The following is a 16,198-nucleotide window of genomic DNA, read 5'->3' as shown; positions in this document are numbered from 1 at the left end:
AAGCGGCCTTGACGTCAGAGGGCGGAGTTAAACTTCAAGATGAACAAAATCACAGTCAGTGGAGTGACAAAAAAAGTCATTTTTACGTTATTTCTAAAACAAAAGCTACACGGCAAGCAACAGACACGTGAGTAAAATTAAACTGTGTGTCTCATAAGTGATTCTGTTTATTACAGATCTTATGGAGTAGTGCAACTCTCATTTTCAGTTTCATTTTCATACATCTGATTATTTATGTTGGTATATGGTGAATGGGAGTAAAAGAAAAAGTCAGACTAAGGTTTAGTATTTTACACCGTTTCAAACATGTAAGTGTTCTTGCCTGCATGTGTTACATAGAGCGGAATGTTGATGGTTTGTTTGTTGATTTGCACCTGCAGGTGCGCGTGTTTTGACATGACCTGTGCTCGTGTCGTGTTTTAATATACTCACATAACCTGTGCTCGTGTCGTGTTTTAATATACTCACATAACCTGTGCTCGTGTCGTGTTTTAATATACTCACATAACCTGTGCTCGTGTCGTGTTTTAATATACTCACATAACCTGTGCTCGTGTCGTGTTTTAATATACTCACATAACCTGTGCTCGTAACATGTTTTAATATACCTACATAACCTGTGCTCGTGTCGTGTTTTAATACTCACATAACCTGTGCTCGTGTCGTGTTTTAATATACCCACATAACCTGTGCTCGTGTCGTGTTTTAATACTCACATAACCTGTGCTCGTGTCGTGTTTTAATATACTCACATAACCTGTGCTCGTGTCGTGTTTCACATAACCTGTGCTCATGTCGTGTTTTAATACTCACATAACCTGTGCTCGTGTCGTGTTTTAATACACTCACATAACCTGTGCTCGTGTCGTGTTTTAGTATACTCACATAACCTGTGCTCGTGTCGTGTTTTAATACACTCACATAACCTGTGCTTGTGCCGTGTTTTAGTATACTCACATAACCTGTGCTCATGTCGTGTTTTAATACTCACATAACCTGTGCTCGTGTCGTGTTTTAATATACTCATATAACCTGTGCTCGTGTCGTGTTTTAATATACTCACATAACCTGTGCTCGTGTCGTGTTTTAATATACCCACATAACCTGTGCTCATGCCATGTTTTAATATACTCACATAACCTGTGCTCGTGTCGTGTTTTAGTATACTCATAACCTGTGCTCGTGTCGTGTTTTAGTATACTCATATAACCTGTGCTCGTGTCGTGTTTTAGTCTACTCATATAACCTGTGCTCGTGTCGTGTTTTAATATACTCACATAACCTGTGCTCGTGTCGTGTTTTAGTATACTCACATAACCTGTGCTCGTGTCGTGTTTTAGTATACTCACATAACCTGTGCTCGTGTCGTGTTTTAATACACTCACATAACCTGTGCTCGTGTCGTGTTTTAATACACTCACATAACCTGTGCTCGTGTCGTGTTTTAGTATACTCACATAACCTGTGCTCATGTCGTGTTTTAATACTCACATAACCTGTGCTCGTGTCGTGTTTTAATATACTCATATAACCTGTGCTCGTGTCGTGTTTTAATATACTCACATAACCTGTGCTCGTGTCGTGTTTTAGTATACTCACATAACCTGTGCTCATGTCGTGTTTTAATACTCACATAACCTGTGCTCGTGTCGTGTTTTAATATACTCATATAACCTGTGCTCGTGTCGTGTTTTAATATACTCACATAACCTGTGCTCGTGTCGTGTTTTAATATACCCACATAACCTGTGCTCATGCCATGTTTTAATATACTCACATAACCTGTGCTCGTGTCGTGTTTTAGTATACTCATAACCTGTGCTCGTGTCGTGTTTTAGTATACTCATATAACCTGTGCTCGTGTCGTGTTTTAGTCTACTCATATAACCTGTGCTCGTGTCGTGTTTTAATATACTCACATAACCTGTGCTCGTGTCGTGTTTTAGTATACTCACATAACCTGTGCTCGTGTCGTGTTTTAGTATACTCACATAACCTGTGCTCGTGTCGTGTTTTAATACACTCACATAACCTGTGCTCGTGTCGTGTTTTAATACACTCACATAACCTGTGCTCGTGTCGTGTTTTAATACACTCACATAACCTGTGCTCGTGTCGTGTTTTAATACACTCACATAACCTGTGCTCGTGTCGTGTTTTAATATACTCATATAACCTGTGCTCGTGTCGTGTTTTAATATACCCACATAACCTGTGCTCATGCCATGTTTTAATATACTCACATAACCTGTGCTCGTGTCGTGTTTTAGTATACTCACATAACCTGTGCTCGTGTCGTGTTTTAATATACTCACATAACCTGTGCTCGTGTCGTGTTTTAGTATACTCATATAACCTGTGCTCGTGTCATGTTTTAATATACTCATATAACCTGTGCTCGTGTCGTGTTTTAATATACTCACATAACCTGTGCTCGTGTCGTGTTTTAGTATACTCATATAACCTGTGCTCGTGTCGTGTTTTAATATACTCACATAACCTGTGCTCGTGTCGTGTTTTAATATACCCACATAACCTGTGCTCATGCCATGTTTTAATATACTCACATAACCTGTGCTCGTGTCGTGTTTTAGTATACTCATAACCTGTGCTCGTGTCGTGTTTTAGTATACTCATATAACCTGTGCCGTGTTTTAGTATACTCATATAACCTGTGCTCGTGTCGTGTTTTAGTATACTCATATAACCTGTGCTTGTGTCGTGTTTTAATACACTCACATAACCTGTGCTCGTGTCGTGTTTTAATACACTCACATAACCTGTGCTCGTGTCGTGTTTTAATATACTCACATAACCTGTCCTCGTGCCGTGTTTTAATATACCCACATAACCTGTGCTCGTGTCGTGTTTTAATATACTCATATAACCTGTGCTCGTGTCGTGTTTTAATATACCCACATAACCTGTGCTCGTGTCGTGTTTTAATATACCCACATAACCTGTGCTCGTGCCGTGTTTTAATATACCCACATAACCTGTGCTCGTGTCGTGTTTTAATATACTCACATAACCTGTGCTCATGTCGTGTTTTAATATACTCACATAACCTGTGCTCGTGTCGTGTTTTAGTATACTCACATAACCTGTGCTTGTGCCGTGTTTTAATATACCCACATAACCTGTGCTCGTGTCGTGTTTTAATATACCCACATAACCTGTGCTCGTGCCGTGTTTTAATATACCCACATAACCTGTGCTCGTGTCGTGTTTTAATATACTCACATAACCTGTGCTCGTGTCGTGTTTTAATATACTCACATAACCTGTGCTCGTGTCGTGTTTTAGTATACTCATATAACCTGTGCTCGTGTCGTGTTTTAGTATACTCATATAACCTGTGCTCGTGTCGTGTTTTAGTCTACTCATATAACCTGTGCTCGTGTCGTGTTTTAATATACTCACATAACCTGTGCTCGTGTCGTGTTTTAGTATACTCATATAACCTGTGCTCGTGTCGTGTTTTAGTATACTCATATAACCTGTGCTCGTGTCGTGTTTTAATACACTCACATAACCTGTGCTCGTGTCGTGTTTTAATACACTCACATAACCTGTGCTCGTGTCGTGTTTTAATATACTCACATAACCTGTGCTCGTGTCGTGTTTTAGTATACTCATATAACCTGTGCTCGTGTCGTGTTTTAATATACTCATATAACCTGTGCTCGTGTCGTGTTTTAGTATACTCATATAACCTGTGCTCGTGTCGTGTTTTAATATACTCACATAACCTGTGCTTGTGTCGTGTTTTAATATACCCACATAACCTGTGCTCATGCCATGTTTTAATATACTCACATAACCTGTGCTTGTGTCGTGTTTTAATATACTCACATAACCTGTGCTCATAACATGTTTTAGTATACTCACATAACCTGTGCTTGTGTCGTGTTTTAATATATTCACATAACCTGTGCTTGTGCCGTGTTTTAATATACTCACATAACCTGTGCTCATAACATGTTTTAATATACTCATATAACCTGTGCTCGTGTCGTGTTTTAATATACTCACATAACCTGTGCTCATAACATGTTTTAGTATACTCATATAACCTGTGCTCGTGTCGTGTTTTAGTATACTCACATAACCTGTGCTTGTGTCGTGTTTTAATATACTCGCATAACCTGTGCTTGTGCCGTGTTTTAATATACTCACATAACCTGTGCTCGTGCCATGTTTTAATATACTCACATAACCTGTGCTCACATAACCTGTGCTCATGCCATGTTTTAATATACCCACATAACCTGTGCTCGTGTCGTGTTTTAGTATACTCATATAACCTGTGCTTGTGCCGTGTTTTAATATACTCACATAACCTGTGCTCGTGCCGTGTTTTAATATACTCACATAACCTGTGCTCGTGTCGTGTTTTAGTATACTCACATAACCTGTGCTTGTGTCGTGTTTTAATATACCCACATAACCTGTGCTCGTGTCGTGTTTTAATATACCCACATAACCTATGCTCGTGCCGTGTTTTAATATACCCACATAACCTGTGATCGTGCCATGTTTTAATATACTCATATAACCTGTGCTTGTGCCGTGTTTTAATATACTCACATAACCTGTGCTCGTGTCGTGTTTTAATATACTCACATAACCTGTGCTCGTGCCATGTTTTAATATACTCACATAACCTGTGCTCGTGCCATGTTTTAGTATACCCACATAACCTGTGATCGTGCCATGTTTTAATATACTCATATAACCTGTGCTCGTGCCATGTTTTAGTATACTCATATTACCTGTGCTTGTGTCGTGTTTTAATATACTCACATAACCTGTGCTTGTGCCGTGTTTTAATATACTCATATAACCTGTGCTCGTGTCGTGTTTTAATATACCCACATAACCTGTGCTCGTGTCGTGTTTTAATACTCACATAACCTGTGCTCGTGTCGTGTTTTAATATACTCACATAACCTGTGCTCGTGTCGTGTTTCACATAACCTGTGCTCATGTCGTGTTTTAATACTCACATAACCTGTGCTCGTGTCGTGTTTTAATACACTCACATAACCTGTGCTCGTGTCGTGTTTTAGTATACTCACATAACCTGTGCTCGTGTCGTGTTTTAATACACTCACATAACCTGTGCTTGTGCCGTGTTTTAGTATACTCACATAACCTGTGCTCATGTCGTGTTTTAATACTCACATAACCTGTGCTCGTGTCGTGTTTTAATATACTCATATAACCTGTGCTCGTGTCGTGTTTTAATATACTCACATAACCTGTGCTCGTGTCGTGTTTTAATATACCCACATAACCTGTGCTCATGCCATGTTTTAATATACTCACATAACCTGTGCTCGTGTCGTGTTTTAGTATACTCATAACCTGTGCTCGTGTCGTGTTTTAGTATACTCATATAACCTGTGCTCGTGTCGTGTTTTAGTCTACTCATATAACCTGTGCTCGTGTCGTGTTTTAATATACTCACATAACCTGTGCTCGTGTCGTGTTTTAGTATACTCACATAACCTGTGCTCGTGTCGTGTTTTAGTATACTCACATAACCTGTGCTCGTGTCGTGTTTTAATACACTCACATAACCTGTGCTCGTGTCGTGTTTTAATACACTCACATAACCTGTGCTCGTGTCGTGTTTTAGTATACTCACATAACCTGTGCTCATGTCGTGTTTTAATACTCACATAACCTGTGCTCGTGTCGTGTTTTAATATACTCATATAACCTGTGCTCGTGTCGTGTTTTAATATACTCACATAACCTGTGCTCGTGTCGTGTTTTAGTATACTCACATAACCTGTGCTCATGTCGTGTTTTAATACTCACATAACCTGTGCTCGTGTCGTGTTTTAATATACTCATATAACCTGTGCTCGTGTCGTGTTTTAATATACTCACATAACCTGTGCTCGTGTCGTGTTTTAATATACCCACATAACCTGTGCTCATGCCATGTTTTAATATACTCACATAACCTGTGCTCGTGTCGTGTTTTAGTATACTCATAACCTGTGCTCGTGTCGTGTTTTAGTATACTCATATAACCTGTGCTCGTGTCGTGTTTTAGTCTACTCATATAACCTGTGCTCGTGTCGTGTTTTAATATACTCACATAACCTGTGCTCGTGCCGTGTTTTAATATACTCACATAACCTGTGCTCGTGTCGTGTTTTAGTATACTCACATAACCTGTGCTTGTGTCGTGTTTTAATATACCCACATAACCTGTGCTCGTGTCGTGTTTTAATATACCCACATAACCTATGCTCGTGTCGTGTTTTAGTATACCCACATAACCTGTGATCGTGCCATGTTTTAATATACTCATATAACCTGTGCTTGTGCCGTGTTTTAATATACTCACATAACCTGTGCTCGTGTCGTGTTTTAATATACTCACATAACCTGTGCTCGTGCCATGTTTTAATATACTCACATAACCTGTGCTCGTGCCATGTTTTAGTATACCCACATAACCTGTGATCGTGCCATGTTTTAATATACTCATATAACCTGTGCTCGTGCCATGTTTTAGTATACTCATATTACCTGTGCTTGTGTCGTGTTTTAATATACTCACATAACCTGTGCTCGTGTCGTGTTTTAATACTCACATAACCTGTGCTCGTGTCGTGTTTTAATATACCCACATAACCTGTGCTCGTGTCGTGTTTTAATACTCACATAACCTGTGCTCGTGTCGTGTTTTAATATACTCACATAACCTGTGCTCGTGTCGTGTTTCACATAACCTGTGCTCATGTCGTGTTTTAATACTCACATAACCTGTGCTCGTGTCGTGTTTTAATACACTCACATAACCTGTGCTCGTGTCGTGTTTTAGTATACTCACATAACCTGTGCTCGTGTCGTGTTTTAATACACTCACATAACCTGTGCTTGTGCCGTGTTTTAGTATACTCACATAACCTGTGCTCATGTCGTGTTTTAATACTCACATAACCTGTGCTCGTGTCGTGTTTTAATATACTCATATAACCTGTGCTCGTGTCGTGTTTTAATATACTCACATAACCTGTGCTCGTGTCGTGTTTTAATATACCCACATAACCTGTGCTCATGCCATGTTTTAATATACTCACATAACCTGTGCTCGTGTCGTGTTTTAGTATACTCATAACCTGTGCTCGTGTCGTGTTTTAGTATACTCATATAACCTGTGCTCGTGTCGTGTTTTAGTCTACTCATATAACCTGTGCTCGTGTCGTGTTTTAATATACTCACATAACCTGTGCTCGTGTCGTGTTTTAGTATACTCACATAACCTGTGCTCGTGTCGTGTTTTAGTATACTCACATAACCTGTGCTCGTGTCGTGTTTTAATACACTCACATAACCTGTGCTCGTGTCGTGTTTTAATACACTCACATAACCTGTGCTCGTGTCGTGTTTTAGTATACTCACATAACCTGTGCTCATGTCGTGTTTTAATACTCACATAACCTGTGCTCGTGTCGTGTTTTAATATACTCATATAACCTGTGCTCGTGTCGTGTTTTAATATACTCACATAACCTGTGCTCGTGTCGTGTTTTAGTATACTCACATAACCTGTGCTCATGTCGTGTTTTAATACTCACATAACCTGTGCTCGTGTCGTGTTTTAATATACTCATATAACCTGTGCTCGTGTCGTGTTTTAATATACTCACATAACCTGTGCTCGTGTCGTGTTTTAATATACCCACATAACCTGTGCTCATGCCATGTTTTAATATACTCACATAACCTGTGCTCGTGTCGTGTTTTAGTATACTCATAACCTGTGCTCGTGTCGTGTTTTAGTATACTCATATAACCTGTGCTCGTGTCGTGTTTTAGTCTACTCATATAACCTGTGCTCGTGTCGTGTTTTAATATACTCACATAACCTGTGCTCGTGTCGTGTTTTAGTATACTCACATAACCTGTGCTCGTGTCGTGTTTTAGTATACTCACATAACCTGTGCTCGTGTCGTGTTTTAATACACTCACATAACCTGTGCTCGTGTCGTGTTTTAATACACTCACATAACCTGTGCTCGTGTCGTGTTTTAATACACTCACATAACCTGTGCTCGTGTCGTGTTTTAATACACTCACATAACCTGTGCTCGTGTCGTGTTTTAATATACTCATATAACCTGTGCTCGTGTCGTGTTTTAATATACCCACATAACCTGTGCTCATGCCATGTTTTAATATACTCACATAACCTGTGCTCGTGTCGTGTTTTAGTATACTCACATAACCTGTGCTCGTGTCGTGTTTTAATATACTCACATAACCTGTGCTCGTGTCGTGTTTTAGTATACTCATATAACCTGTGCTCGTGTCATGTTTTAATATACTCATATAACCTGTGCTCGTGTCGTGTTTTAATATACTCACATAACCTGTGCTCGTGTCGTGTTTTAGTATACTCATATAACCTGTGCTCGTGTCGTGTTTTAATATACTCACATAACCTGTGCTCGTGTCGTGTTTTAATATACCCACATAACCTGTGCTCATGCCATGTTTTAATATACTCACATAACCTGTGCTCGTGTCGTGTTTTAGTATACTCATAACCTGTGCTCGTGTCGTGTTTTAGTATACTCATATAACCTGTGCCGTGTTTTAGTATACTCATATAACCTGTGCTCGTGTCGTGTTTTAGTATACTCATATAACCTGTGCTTGTGTCGTGTTTTAATACACTCACATAACCTGTGCTCGTGTCGTGTTTTAATACACTCACATAACCTGTGCTCGTGTCGTGTTTTAATATACTCACATAACCTGTCCTCGTGCCGTGTTTTAATATACCCACATAACCTGTGCTCGTGTCGTGTTTTAATATACTCATATAACCTGTGCTCGTGTCGTGTTTTAATATACCCACATAACCTGTGCTCGTGTCGTGTTTTAATATACCCACATAACCTGTGCTCGTGCCGTGTTTTAATATACCCACATAACCTGTGCTCGTGTCGTGTTTTAATATACTCACATAACCTGTGCTCATGTCGTGTTTTAATATACTCACATAACCTGTGCTCGTGTCGTGTTTTAGTATACTCACATAACCTGTGCTTGTGCCGTGTTTTAATATACCCACATAACCTGTGCTCGTGTCGTGTTTTAATATACCCACATAACCTGTGCTCGTGCCGTGTTTTAATATACCCACATAACCTGTGCTCGTGTCGTGTTTTAATATACTCACATAACCTGTGCTCGTGTCGTGTTTTAATATACTCACATAACCTGTGCTCGTGTCGTGTTTTAGTATACTCATATAACCTGTGCTCGTGTCGTGTTTTAGTATACTCATATAACCTGTGCTCGTGTCGTGTTTTAGTCTACTCATATAACCTGTGCTCGTGTCGTGTTTTAATATACTCACATAACCTGTGCTCGTGTCGTGTTTTAGTATACTCATATAACCTGTGCTCGTGTCGTGTTTTAGTATACTCATATAACCTGTGCTCGTGTCGTGTTTTAATACACTCACATAACCTGTGCTCGTGTCGTGTTTTAATACACTCACATAACCTGTGCTCGTGTCGTGTTTTAATATACTCACATAACCTGTGCTCGTGTCGTGTTTTAGTATACTCATATAACCTGTGCTCGTGTCGTGTTTTAATATACTCATATAACCTGTGCTCGTGTCGTGTTTTAGTATACTCATATAACCTGTGCTCGTGTCGTGTTTTAATATACTCACATAACCTGTGCTTGTGTCGTGTTTTAATATACCCACATAACCTGTGCTCATGCCATGTTTTAATATACTCACATAACCTGTGCTTGTGTCGTGTTTTAATATACTCACATAACCTGTGCTCATAACATGTTTTAGTATACTCACATAACCTGTGCTTGTGTCGTGTTTTAATATATTCACATAACCTGTGCTTGTGCCGTGTTAATATACTCACATAACCTGTGCTCATAACATGTTTTAATATACTCATATAACCTGTGCTCGTGTCGTGTTTTAATATACTCACATAACCTGTGCTCATAACATGTTTTAGTATACTCATATAACCTGTGCTCGTGTCGTGTTTTAGTATACTCACATAACCTGTGCTTGTGTCGTGTTTTAATATACTCGCATAACCTGTGCTTGTGCCGTGTTTTAATATACTCACATAACCTGTGCTCGTGCCATGTTTTAATATACTCACATAACCTGTGCTCACATAACCTGTGCTCATGCCATGTTTTAATATACCCACATAACCTGTGCTCGTGTCGTGTTTTAGTATACTCATATAACCTGTGCTTGTGCCGTGTTTTAATATACTCACATAACCTGTGCTCGTGCCGTGTTTTAATATACTCACATAACCTGTGCTCGTGCCATGTTTTAATATACTCACATAACCTGTGCTCACATAACCTGTGCTCATGCCATGTTTTAATATACCCACATAACCTGTGCTCGTGTCGTGTTTTAGTATACTCATATAACCTGTGCTTGTGCCGTGTTTTAATATACTCACATAACCTGTGCTCGTGTCGTGTTTTAGTATACTCACATAACCTGTGCTTGTGTCGTGTTTTAATATACCCACATAACCTGTGCTCGTGTCGTGTTTTAATATACCCACATAACCTATGCTCGTGTCGTGTTTTAGTATACCCACATAACCTGTGATCGTGCCATGTTTTAATATACTCATATAACCTGTGCTTGTGCCGTGTTTTAATATACTCACATAACCTGTGCTCGTGTCGTGTTTTAATATACTCACATAACCTGTGCTCGTGCCATGTTTTAATATACTCACATAACCTGTGCTCGTGCCATGTTTTAGTATACCCACATAACCTGTGATCGTGCCATGTTTTAATATACTCATATAACCTGTGCTCGTGCCATGTTTTAGTATACTCATATTACCTGTGCTTGTGTCGTGTTTTAATATACTCACATAACCTGTGCTTGTGCCGTGTTTTAATATACTCATATAACCTGTGCTCGTGTCGTGTTTTAATATACTCACATAACCTGTGCTTGTGTCGTGTTTTAATATACTCACATAACCTGTGCTTGTGCCGTGTTTTAATATACTCACATAACCTGTGCTCGTGCCATGTTTTAATATACTCACATAACCTGTGCTCACATAACCTGTGCTCACATAACCTGTGCTCATGCCATGTTTTAATATACTCACATAACCTGTGCTTGTGTCGTGTTTTAATATACCCACATAACCTGTGCTCGTGTCGTGTTTTAATATACTCACATAACCTGTGCTCGTGTCGTGTTTTAATATACCCACATAACCTGTGCTCGTGTCGTGTTTTAATATATAACCTGTGCTCATAACATGTTTTAGTATACTCATATAACCTGTGCTCATAACATGTTTTAATATACTCATATAACCTGTGCTCGTGCCGTGTTTTAATATACTTACATGCTCGTGTCATGTTTTAATATACTCACATAACCTGTGCTTGTGCCGTGTTTTAATATACTTACATGCTCGTGTCGTGTTTTAATATACTCACATAACCTGTGCTCATGCCATGTTTTAATATACTTACATAACCTGTGCTTTTGCCGTGTTTTAATATACTCACATAACCTGTGCTCGTGTCGTGTTTTAATATACTCACATAACCTGTGCTTGTGCCGTGTTTTAGTATACTCACATAACCTGTGCTCACATAACCTGTGCTTGTGCCGTGTTTTAATATACTCACATAACCTGTGCTCATAACATGTTTTAATATACTCACATAACCTGTGCTCGTGTCGTGTTTTAATATACTTACATAACCTGTGCTCGTGTCGTGTTTTAATATACTCACATAACCTGTGCTCGTGTCGTGTTTTAATATACTCGCATAACCTGTGCTCGTGTCGTGTTTTAATATACTCACATAACCTGTGCTTGTGCCGTGTTTTAATATACTTACATGCTCGTGTCGTGTTTTAATATACTCACATAACCTGTGCTTGTGCCGTGTTTTAATATACTTACATGCTCGTGTCGTGTTTTAATATACTCACATAACCTGTGCTTGTGCCGTGTTTTAATATACTTACATGCTCGTGTCATGTTTTAATATACTCACATAACCTGTGCTTGTGCCGTGTTTTAATACTCACATAACCTGTGCTCGTGTCGTGTTTTAATATACTCACATAACCTGTGCTCGTGTCGTGTTTTAATATACTCACATAACCTGTGCTTGTGTCGTGTTTTAATATACTTACATGCTCGTGTCGTGTTTTAATATACTCACATAACCTGTGCTTGTGCCGTGTTTTAATATACTTACATGCTCGTGTCGTGTTTTAATATACTCACATAACCTGTGCTTGTGCCGTGTTTTAATATACTCACATAACCTGTGCTTGTGCCGTGTTTTAATATACTTACATGCTCGTGTCATGTTTTAATATACTCACATAACCTGTGCTCATGCCATGTTTTAATATACTTACATAACCTGTGCTTTTGCCGTGTTTTAATATACTCACATAACCTGTGCTCGTGTCGTGTTTTAATACACTCACATAACCTGTGCTCGTGTCGTGTTTTAATATACTCACATAACCTGTGCTCGTGTCGTGTTTTAATATACTCACATAACCTGTGCTTGTGCCGTGTTTTAATATACTCACATAACCTGTGCTCATGCCATGTTTTAATATACTTACATAACCTGTGCTTTTGCCGTGTTTTAATATACTCACATAACCTGTGCTCGTGTCGTGTTTTAATACACTCACATAACCTGTGCTCGTGTCGTGTTTTAATATACCCACATAACCTGTGCTTGTGCCGTGTTTTAATATACTCACATAACCTGTGCTCGTAACATGTTTTAATATACTTACATAACCTGTGCTTTTGCCGTGTTTTAATATACTCACATAACCTGTGCTCGTGTCGTGTTTTAATATACTCACATAACCTGTGCTTTTGCCGTGTTTTAATATACTTACATAACCTGTGCTTGTGCCGTGTTTTAATATACTCACATAACCTGTGCTCATGCCATGTTTTAATATACTCACATAACCTGTGCTCGTAACATGTTTTAATATACTTACATAACCTGTGCTTTTGCCGTGTTTTAATATACTCACATAACCTGTGCTCGTAACATGTTTTAATATACTTACATAACCTGTGCTCGTGTCGTGTTTTAATATACTCACATAACCTGTGCTCGTGTCGTGTTTTAATATACTCACATAACCTGTGCTCGTGTCGTGTTTTAGTATACTCACATAACCTGTGCTTTTGCCGTGTTTTAATATACTTACATAACCTGTGCTTTTGCCGTGTTTTAATATACTCACATAACCTGTGCTCGTGTCGTGTTTTAATATACTCACATAACCTGTGCTTTTGCCGTGTTTTAATATACTCACATAACCTGTGCTCGTAACATGTTTTAATATACTTACATAACCTGTGCTTTTGCCGTGTTTTAATATACTCATATAACCTGTGCTCATGCCATGTTTTAATATACTCACATAACCTGTGCTCGTAACATGTTTTAATATACTTACATAACCTGTGCTTTTGCCGTGTTTTAATATACTCATATAACCTGTGCTCGTGCCGTGTTTTAATATACTTACATAACCTGTGCTCGTAACATGTTTTAATATACTTACATAACCTGTGCTTTTGCCGTGTTTTAATATACTCATATAACCTGTGCTTTTGCCGTGTTTTAATATACTTACATAACCTGTGCTCGTAACATGTTTTAATATACTTACATAACCTGTGCTTTTGCCGTGTTTTAATATACTCATATAACCTGTGCTTTTGCCGTGTTTTAATATACTCATATAACCTGTGCTCATGCCATGTTTTAATATACTCACATAACCTGTGCTCGTAACATGTTTTAATATACTCACATAACCTGTGCTTGTGTCGTGTTTTAATATACTCACATAACCTGTGCTCATGTCGTGTTTTAATATACTTACATAACCTGTGCTCGTAACATGTTTTAATATACTCACATAACCTGTGCTCGTGTCGTGTTTTAATATACCCACATAACCTGTGCTCGTGCCATGTTTTAATATACTTACATAACCTGTGCTCGTGCCGTGTTTTAATATACTCACATAACCTGTGCTCATGCCATGTTTTAATATACTCACATAACCTGTGCTCATGCCATGTTTTAATATACTCACATAACCTGTGCTCGTAACATGTTTTAATATACTCACATAACCTGTGCTCGTGTCGTGTTTTAATATACCCACATAACCTGTGCTCGTGCCATGTTTTAATATACTTACATAACCTGTGCTCGTGCCGTGTTTTAATATACTCACATAACCTGTGCTCATGCCATGTTTTAATATACTCACATAACCTGTGCTCGTAACATGTTTTAATATACTCACATAACCTGTGCTCGTAACATGTTTTAATATACTTACATAACCTGTGCTCGTGTCGTGTTTTAATATACTGACATAACCTGTGCTCATGCCATGTTTTAATATACTCACATAACCTGTGCTCGTAACATGTTTTAATATACTCACATAACCTGTGCTCGTGTCGTGTTTTAATATACCCACATAACCTGTGCTCGTGCCATGTTTTAATATACTTACATAACCTGTGCTCGTGCCGTGTTTTAATATACTCACATAACCTGTGCTCATGCCATGTTTTAATATACTCACATAACCTGTGCTCGTAACATGTTTTAATATACTCACATAACCTGTGCTCGTAACATGTTTTAATATACTTACATAACCTGTGCTCGTGTCGTGTTTTAATATACCCACATAACCTGTGCTCGTGCCATGTTTTAATATACTTACATAACCTGTGCTCGTGCCGTGTTTTAATATACTCACATAACCTGTGCTCATGCCATGTTTTAATATACTCACATAACCTGTGCTCGTAACATGTTTTAATATACTCACATAACCTGTGCTCGTAACATGTTTTAATATACTTACATAACCTGTGCTCGTGTCGTGTTTTAATATACTCACATAACCTGTGCTCGTGTCGTGTTTTAATATACTCATATAACCTGTGCTCGTGTCGTGTTTTAATATACCCACATAACCTGTGCTCGTGCCATGTTTTAATATACTTACATAACCTGTGCTCGTGCCGTGTTTTAATATACTCACATAACCTGTGCTCATGCCATGTTTTAATATACTCACATAACCTGTGCTCGTAACATGTTTTAATATACTCACATAACCTGTGCTCGTAACATGTTTTAATATACTTACATAACCTGTGCTCGTGTCGTGTTTTAATATACTGACATAACCTGTGCTCATGCCATGTTTTAATATACTCACATAACCTGTGCTCGTAACATGTTTTAATATACTCACATAACCTGTGCTCGTAACATGTTTTAATATACTTACATAACCTGTGCTCGTGTCGTGTTTTAATATACTGACATAACCTGTGCTCATGCCGTGTTTTAATATACTCACATAACCTGTGCTCATGCCATGTTTTAATATACTCACATAACCTGTGCTCGTAACATGTTTTAATATACTCACATAACCTGTGCTCGTAACATGTTTTAATATACTCACATAACCTGTGCTCGTAACATGTTTTAATATACTCACATAACCTGTGCTCGTAACATGTTTTAATATACTCACATAACCTGTGCTCGTGTCGTGTTTTAATATACTGACATAACCTGTGCTCGTGCCATGTTTTAATATACTCACATAACCTGTGCTCGTGCCGTGTTTTAATATACTCACATAACCTGTGCTCATGCCATGTTTTAATATACTCACATAACCTGTGCTCGTAACATGTTTTAATATACTCACATAACCTGTGCTCATGCCATGTTTTAATATACTCACATAACCTGTGCTCATGCCATGTTTTAATATACTCACATAACCTGTGCTCGTGCCATGTTTTAATATACTTACATAACCTGTGCTCATGCCATGTTTTAATATACTCACATAACCTGTGCTCATGCCATGTTTTAATATACTCACATAACCTGTGCTCATGCCATGTTTTAATATACTCACATAACCTGTGCTCGTGTCGTGTTTTAATATACTGACATAACCTGTGCTCGTAACATGTTTTAATATACTCACATAACCTGTGCTCGTAACATGTTTTAATATACTCACATAACCTGTGCTCGTGTCGTGTTTTAA

General features: G+C 38.4%; 1 protein-coding gene across 2 annotated transcripts in view; it reads left to right on the top strand.

Annotated features, from left to right (window-relative positions):
- Positions 1–13: 13 nt before the first annotated feature.
- Positions 14–16,198, top strand: part of tmem150c (transmembrane protein 150C) — a 25,960-nt gene continuing 9,775 nt past the window's right edge. Inside the window, exon 1 of one of the 2 annotated variants that reach the window (XM_079862146.1) lies at positions 14–127. The gene's annotated coding sequence lies outside the window, so the exon portion shown is untranslated. The remainder of the gene's footprint in view (positions 128–16,198) is intronic. The other variant, XM_079862147.1, reaches the window with a different exon arrangement.

Source organism: Squalius cephalus, assembly GCF_949319135.1.
Source record: "Squalius cephalus genome assembly, chromosome: 24".
Lineage (NCBI taxonomy): Eukaryota > Metazoa > Chordata > Actinopteri > Cypriniformes > Leuciscidae > Squalius > Squalius cephalus.
The sequence above is the reverse complement of the archived record's forward strand: the minus strand, read 5'-3'. Positions and strand labels throughout refer to the sequence as shown.